We start from the raw sequence: 8995 nt of genomic DNA on the forward strand, positions 1-8995 counted from the left end.
AAAAAAAAAAAAAAAAAAAAAAAGGTTCCAAAGAACCTAGGGGCAGGAGAGGAATAAAGACGCTGACATAGAGAATGGACTTGAGGACACAGGGAGGGGGAAGGGTAAGCTGGGATGAAGTGAGTGATATGAACATATGTACACTACCAAATGTAAAATACATAGTTAGTGGGAAGCAGCCACATAGCGCAGGGAGCTCAGCTAGGTGCTTTGTGACCATCTAGAGGGGTGGAATAGGGAGGGTGGGAGGGAGACACAAGAGGGAGGAGATATGGGGATATATGTATATGTATAGCTGATTCCCTTTGTTATAAAGCAGAAAACTAACACACCATTGTAAAGCAAGTATACTCCAATAAAGATGTTTAAAAAAAAAGATGTGGTACATATATACAATGGAATATTATTCAGCCATAAAAGGGAACGAAGTTGGGTCATTTGTAGAGATGTGGATGGACCTAGAGTCTGTCATACAGAGTGAAGTAAGTCAGAAGGAGAAAAACAAATATCGAATATTAACGCATACATGTGGATTATAGAAAAATGGTACAGATGAACGCATTTGCAAGGCAGAAATGGAGACACAGATGTAGAGAACAAATGTATGGACACCAAGGGTGGGAAAGCTGGGGTGGGGGGTGGAGGTGGTGGGATGAGTTGGGAGATTGGGATTGACATATATACACTAGTATGTATAAAATAGATAACTAATAAGAGCCTGCTGTATAAAAAAATATGATAAAATTTAAAAAAATAAGAAAATTTTAAAAAGATCCAGATTTTTGAATCAGATATATGGTAAATGAGATTGAAGTGATTTAATTAAACTTTATATTAGGGATTAAAATATTTTGCACTGGAAGATCAATTCAACAGTAAATCTATGCAAAAATGTACCAGATGAATACTATGTATTCAGAATCATAGTGTATTAGAACTGAAAAAGGCTTTAGAGATACTATTTAATTGGTTTTTCTTTTACTTTAGGTAAGAACAAGCATCTTTTCATATGTTAAAAGCTGTTTGTATTTCTCCTTTTGTAGATTGCGTTTTAAAATTCATTGCCATTTTTCTACTGGAGAATGAATTTGTTAGCAATTTGTGTTTTTATATGAAAAAACATAAACGTATTATTTGTCATATACAGTATATACATTTCTTTTTGCCATGTTATGCCATTTTTAATATATACAAAAATAGTTCTAATTTTTTTGTGTATTTAAACCAATTCATATCTCTTCTTATGGATTATATCTTTGCATTTGTAATTAGGAAGAATTCCCAATTCCAAAATATAGTAAATATCTTCTTATATTTTCCCATAGTTATTTTATAATTTATTTTATCTAATTTTTAAAATCTATCTGTAACTCAATTATGTATAAATCATTAACAAATCTGGAGTTTAATTTGTGAAGTAGGCATCTAACTTTATTTTTTCCAAATGGTTAGCCAAATGCCCCTGTACCATTTATTAAGTAATCCATCTCTTCTGTGTTCATTTGAAATGCCACCTTAAGTTAATATTTTCTTTGAGTTTATTTGAGGTGACATAACTGCTCCAAACATTTATTAGCAGAGAATAATGTTTTATATAATTAGTATTTGACTTTATAGTTCAATTTTCAGAATGGAAAAAATAGGAAATGATGGATTCCAAGACTATGAACACTGTTTACTAGGATTTTTGAAGTTAGAGAGCTTAGGGAAAAAATTTCCGATGTTACTTTATTTTAAAGTAAAATCTAGCAATTTTTTAAGCTGCATTTGAGAACTTTTTTTCTTTGCATTTTCTCCTCTGCTATTTGCAAATTTTCTAGCAGACCTAACATCTGGTATTGAGAATCCTTAAGCCTAAGGAAGGCACATTGCTGGCAGGAAGTTTTTCTAGGGATATTAGGATTGAGAAAAGTGGGAATTATGCATTAAAGATATGTAGAGAGATGCTTATCTTTAAGATTTTAAACTCTATCTACAGAGTCCCTGCTTGGGTTGAATTATGTACCCCCAAAAAAGATATGTCGAAGTCCTAACCCCAAATATACCAGAATGTGACCTTATTTGAAAATATGTAATTAGTTAAATTGAGATGAAGTTATACCTCACAAATAAATGGAAAGATGTTCCATGCTCATGGATTAGAAGAATTAATATTGAACAAAGCTGGAGGCATGATGCTTCCTGATTTCAAACTATATTTCAAAGCTATAGTAATAAAAAGTATATGGTATTGACACAAAAACAGACACATAGATCAATGGAACAGAATAGAGAGCCCAGAAATAAACCCACACATATATGGTCAATTAATTTATGACAGAGAAGCCAAGAATATACAATGGGGAAAGGACAGTCTCTTCAGTAAATGGTGTTGGGAAAACTGGATAGCCATGATTAGAAGAATTAATATTGTTTAAATTTCCATATTACCCAAAGCAATCTACAGATTCAATGCAATTCCTGTCAAAATTTCAATGGCATTTTTCACTGAAATAGAACAAACAATCCTAAAATTTGTTTGAAACCACAAAGACCCCAAATAGCCAAAACAATTTTGAAAGAGAAGAACAAAGCTGGAGGCATGATGCTTCCTGATTTCAAACTATATTTCAAAGCTATAGTAATAAAAAGTATATGGTATTGACACAAAAACAGACACATAGATCAATGGAACAGAATAGAGAGCCCAGAAATAAACCCACACATATATGGTCAATTAATTTATGACAGAGAAGCCAAGAATATACAATGGGGAAAGGACAGTCTCTTCAGTAAATGGTGTTGGGAAAACTGGATAGCCATATGCAAAAGAATGAAACTTGACCCTTATCTTACACCATACAAAAAAATTAACTCAAAATGGATTGAAGTCTTGTATGTACGACTTGAAACCATAAAACTCCTAGAAGAAAACATAGGCAGTTAGTTCCTTGACATAGATATTGGCAATGATTTTTTGAATCTGACACCAAAAGCAACAAAAGCAAAAATTTTTTTTAAAGTGGGACTACATCATGCTAAAAAGCTTCTGTACAGATAAGGAAACCATTAACAAAATGAAAAGGCAACCTAAAAAAATGGGAGAAGATATTTACAAATCATATATCTGATAAGGGATTAATATCTAAAATATATAAAAAACTCATACAACTCAATAGCAAAGAAAAAACTGATTAAAAAATGGCCAGAGGATCTGAATAGACATTTTTCCAAAGAAGACATACAAATAGCCAACGGGTACATGAAAAAGTGCTCAATATCACTAATCATCAGGGCAATGCAAATCAAAACCACAGTGAATTATCACCTCACACCTGTTAGAATAGCTATTATCAAAAAGACTTGAAATAACAAGTGTTTGGTGAGGATGTGGAGAAAAAGGAACCCTTATTCACTGTTGGTGGGACTGTATTGATGCAGCCAATATGGACAATAGTATGGAGATTCCTCAACAACTTAGAAATGGAAACACTAACTCAAAAAGATATAAGCACCCCCATGTTCATTGCAGCATTATTTAAAATAGCCAAGACATGAACGCAGTCTAAGTGTCCATCAATGGATAAATGAATAAAGAAGATGTGTGATTTATATATGTATACGTATTCAGCCATAAAAAGAAGGAAATCTTGCCATTTGTGACAACATGGATGGAACTTGAGGGCATTATGCTAAATGAAATAAGTCAGATAGAGAAAGATAAATACTCTATGATCTCACTTATATGTGGAATCTAAAAAACAAACCAAGACAAAACATAACCCGAACTCATATATGTAGAGAACAGATTGGTGGTTGCCAGAGGAGCCGGGGAGAGGATGGGTGAAATGGGTGAAGGGGGTCTAAAGGTATAAACTTCCAGCTAAAAAGTAAAAGTAACATACAGCATGGTGACCACAGTTTAACATACTGTATCATATATTTGAAAGTTGCTAAGAAAGTAAATCTTGAAAGTTCTTATCACAAGAAAAAAAATGTTTGTAACCATGGGTGGTGATGGATATTATTAGACTTGTGACCATTTCACAATATATACAAATATCAAATCATTATGTTGTACACTTGAAACTAATGTTATATGTCAATTATATCTCAAGTTTTTTTAAGAAAAAAAGATGAGGTCATACTGGAGAAGGAGAAATTGGAGTTATGCAGCTGCAAGATGAGGAATAGCCTCTTATGTACTTACTCTGTGTTGGTGTTGGCTAAATGGCCAATACAGATAGTTGGCAAATCACCAGAAGTTAAGAAGAAGATAGGAAGAATTCCCCTACAAGTTTCAAAGGGAATATGCCTCTTCTGACACCATGATTTCAGACATCTAGCCATCTAGTTTCTGGTACTCTGTTATAGCAAACCTAGAAAACTTATATAGCCCCCAACACATTTAACAGCCTCATGGTTTCTGACACCAAAATGCCCAATAATATCTTTCTTTCGAATTTTGCCAAATTTTGAGCACATATAGGAGATGAAAAAACTATGATATTTGTTAAGTACAGCCCAAATGATTCATGGAATCTAAGTAAAAGGAGATCCCTTAAAATCAGAGCTAGAATAATTGTTACTAGTGTAGACTGTTAAAACCAGATGTCTGAATGTATAATCCCCTTCTACTTATTAGCATGGTGGCCTTCAGCAAGTTATTTAACTTCTTGAGGTTTCTGTTTCCTTATCTGTAAAATAAAATATCTACCTCATGGAGTTGTTGGGGGCATAGGTTGAGGTACTTCATGCAGAAGTGCTTAGAACAGTACCACAGGGTAATAATAACTACTATTATTATTTTTTATGACTATTATTACAAGCGTGGTTGATCCTGTTTTAAGGGGAACAAATATGGATGATAGTTCATCACACAGCTGCAACAACTTGCTGGACACTCATTTAAAGATCCATTTGTAATGTAGTCATTTTGCCATAGCAGTTTGGCCACATGACAAGACTGTAGCTATGGTTTATATCCTAAGTCATCATGATCTTTACTCACAGGTTTCTACAGACTGAATTGTGTCTCCCCCTCCCCAGATTCATATGCTGAAGCCCTAACCTCCAATGTGAGTGTATCCAGAGATACAGTCTTTAGAAGATAATTAAGATTAAATAAGTTCATAAGACTAGGCCCTAATCTGATAGGACTTTTGCCTTATAAGAAAAGGAAGATTCCCTCCCTCTTTCCCCCCCCACCCCCTCCACCATGTGAAGACATACCATAGTGAGAAGGCAGCTATCCACAAGCCAGAAAGAGAGATCTCATCACAAACTGACCATTCCGGCATTGTGATCTCAGAATTCCAGAATTATGAGAAAATAAATGTCTGTTGTTTAAGCCACCTAGTCTACTGTATTTTGTTGTGGCAGTTCGAGCTAATACACAGGTTCAACACCCAAAGGGTTAAATATATATACTACTTGGGCCATGTGGCTCTCTCTGCTTGGTTGTCTCTTCCTTGCCTATCCAAACTTCAAATCTGGAGTGCTGCAGGGCCCTCTTCTTTACTCTTTTTATATTCCTTCCCTGAATCTTCTATCTCCACCAGGCTCAGGGCTTTAAAAACCATATACTAGGGGCTTCCCTGGTGGCGCAGTGGTTGCGCGTCCGCCTGCCGATGCAGGGGAACCGGGTTCGCGCCCCGGTCTGGGCGGATCCCACATGCCGCGGAGCGGCTGGGCCCGTGAGCCATGGCCGCTGAGCCTGCGCGTCCGGAGCCTGTGCTCCGCAACGGGAGAGGCCACAACAAGAGGGAGGCCTGCATACCACAAAAAAAAAAAACCATATACGAATATGTATATTCTAATTAATATTAGTATATACTAATGACACCCAAATCTAGTCCTCATCTCTTCCCTCCACAGCTATAGGCTCATGAGTCCAACTACGTTCGTGTTGCCTCCACTTGGAGAAATAATAGGTATCTCAAATATTAAAAGTTCAAAACAAACCCTTGATTAAACTGTTCCCTTTTGCCAATCATGCCTCATCCGTGCCAACACCCCACCCTAAAAGTCGTCCTTGATTTCATTTTCCTTATCCCCTCTACCCACATCAAGTCTTGTCAGTTCTACTTCCAAATTAGACTTTTATGTTATCTCTTAGTTCCACTGTTACCTCTCTAGCCTAAGCCACTATTATCTCTTACCACAGTCTCCTAAATGGTCTCACTGTCTCTAGTCTTGCTGTTTTCTAACCTTTTCTCCATGCAGTAGCCATAGTTATCATTTTTAAATTTAATTTTTATTTTACTAAAAAATATACATGCACAGAGTTTAAGTAGGCAAAGTGTTCAACAAACAAATCTCCCAAAACAAACCCAAGCCCTAAGCTCTTCCCATTAACCTTTTCCAGAGGAACTATTTTAAGTGTTTCAGCTCAGAGCTGTCTTGTTTTTTTGGCTAGGTTTATTAAGGTATAATTTGCATAAAGTAAAGCTCACCAATTCACCTTTTCTTCAGGTATACAGTTCAATGACTTTTGATGAATATATATAGTCATGTAACCACCACAATCAAGAATAGAATATTTCCTTTATTCTAAAGTTTTATCTTAAACTGAATTATGTTAAAAAAAAGGTCTTCAGTGACTCTCTTCTGAACTTGAATAAAATCCATACTCCTCCTCAAAGCCCTCAAGGCCCTACAAAGCTTACTTCTGTTTACTTCTCTGAACTCCCCTGATAACAAGTCTCCTCACCCAGCACAGCTCTTGTCTGGATTTTTATCCTGCTTTATGTATACTCAACTTGCTGTTCCCTTTATCTAGAATGATTTTCCTCTTACTATCTCACCATTTCTGATCTTATCAAAAGTAGCTTTTACCTTACCCCAAGGAAGTGCCAATCATTTTATCCTGTTTATTTCTTACCACAGTTTAGAATGATTTTGTTAATTTACCTCTTTGCTTAGTCATGTCTTGGACGACCAGAACGTAAGCAAGATGAAGGCAGGGACCTTGGTCCATTTTACACAACACTATATTCCCAGTTCCCAATATTACCTAAGCACACAGAAGTTGCTTTACATTATTGCTAACTGCTAATATATGACAATATTTGACCTACAAAAATGGCAGTTTCAAATGGTTCAACATAATGGATATTTGCTGAATGAATGAATGAACTACAATTTTAAGTTGCTTCCAGCAGGAGACCATAGTTACATTTGTGTGTAGCTACAGTTTATTCTTCCTGAGTTCACTTGATCACCTTTTGTCAAAATTGTCACCAGAAGTACCACTGTAGCTTTCCAAATAATAGTTTTCCATTATGAAGATACTCTTCTTTACTAAAACATTTAACACTAATAATTTAAAAGCAAAACTTAAATGCAACACCTCTTCAAACAAATTAACTAAAATTTGGTAGGAGGCAGGATCAAGATGGCAGAGTAGGAAGACACTGAGCTCACCTCCTCCCAAGAAAACACTAAAACTACAACTACGTATGAAACAATTCTCTCTGAGAATAATCCAAAGACTAGCAGAACAGCTCTTCTACAGCTAAGAATATAAAGAAAAAACACACTGAGACAGGTAAGAGGGGACAAAAAGTAGAGTCAGGACCCATGCCCCCAGTGGGTGACCCAAAAGAGGAAGGAGATATCACAAACTTGAAGGTCCTCCCTAAGGAGCAAGGGTTCAAGTCCCACAGCCCCTGGGGTCCAGAACCAGGAAGATGAGCCCCCTTAACTGGTTTTGAAAATCAGTGGGGCTTATGATTGGGAGAACTGGAGTGCTGTAGGAAACCAGGACTGCACTTTTAATGGGTGCACACACAAACTTATTTGCTCCTAGACCCAGAGCAGAGAAAGCAGATTGAAAATCACCTAGTGCCCTATCTGGTTTGCCAAGAGCACTCCAGCATGCGCCCAGCCCGCACCAGGCTCCACCACCAACTCTCCCAACCCCAAAAGTGGCAGCATTCACATGCCCCAGGAAAAACCTGAGCACATGCCTGGCTCCAGCTCTAGCTACGCCAGTCCAGCCTATCACTGCCAAGGTGGCCCCCACCGCACCCTTAGGAGAAGGCCTGGCTTGTGTCAGGCTTCAGCTCTAGTCCTCTCCCTTGGCTCCAGTCCACTTGTGCCAAGGTGATGGCCCTGGCACACCATGGAAATAGCCCCACCCCACACTTGCTTTAGCGCCAGCCATCCTGCCAAAGCCATTGGGCACATGCAGATTGCGCAGGGATGCTTTAACACAAGGACAAGCCTTCACTACTGGGATAAGTAATTGTTTCACCTAATTTCATATACACAAACAGAGAAAGTCAAACAGAATGAGAAGACAGAGGAATATGTTCCAAATGGAAGAACAAGATAAAACCCCAAGAAAAGACCCTAATGAAACAGAAATAAGTAATTTACCTGATAAAGCATTCAAAGCAATGCTCATAAAAATGCTCCAAAGAACAGAGGAACACAGTGAGAACTTCAACAAATAATTAGAAATAAAAAAGAACCAATCAGAGCTGAAGAATACAATAACTGAAAAAAAATACACTAGAAATCAATAGCAGATCAGTGATACAGAAGAATGCATAAGTGACTTGGAAGATAGAATAGTGGAAATCACCCAATCAGTACAGCAAAAAGAAAAAAAAAATTTTTAAGTCAGGATAATATCAAGTGAACTAACAGTTAAATTCTAGTCCCAGAAGGACAAGAAAGAGAAAGTGGCAGAAAATGTATTTGATGAAATAATAGCTAAAACTTCCCGAATCTGAAGAAGAAAACAGATATCTAGGTACAAGAAGCACAGAGAGACAGGGAAGAGAGCAGAAGCAAGAAGACCTACAATCCTGCAGCCTGTGGAACAAAAACCACATTCACAGAAAGATAGACAAAATGAAAAGGAAGAGGCCTATGTACCAGATGAAGGAACAAAATAAAACCCCAGAAGAACAACTAAACGAAGTGGAGATAGGCAACCTTCCAGAAAAAGAATTCAAAATAATGATAGTGAAGATGATCCAGGACCTCGGAGAAAGAATGGAAGCAA

This window comes from Physeter macrocephalus, chromosome 20 (genome assembly GCF_002837175.3).
Source record: "Physeter macrocephalus isolate SW-GA chromosome 20, ASM283717v5, whole genome shotgun sequence".
NCBI lineage: Eukaryota > Metazoa > Chordata > Mammalia > Artiodactyla > Physeteridae > Physeter > Physeter macrocephalus.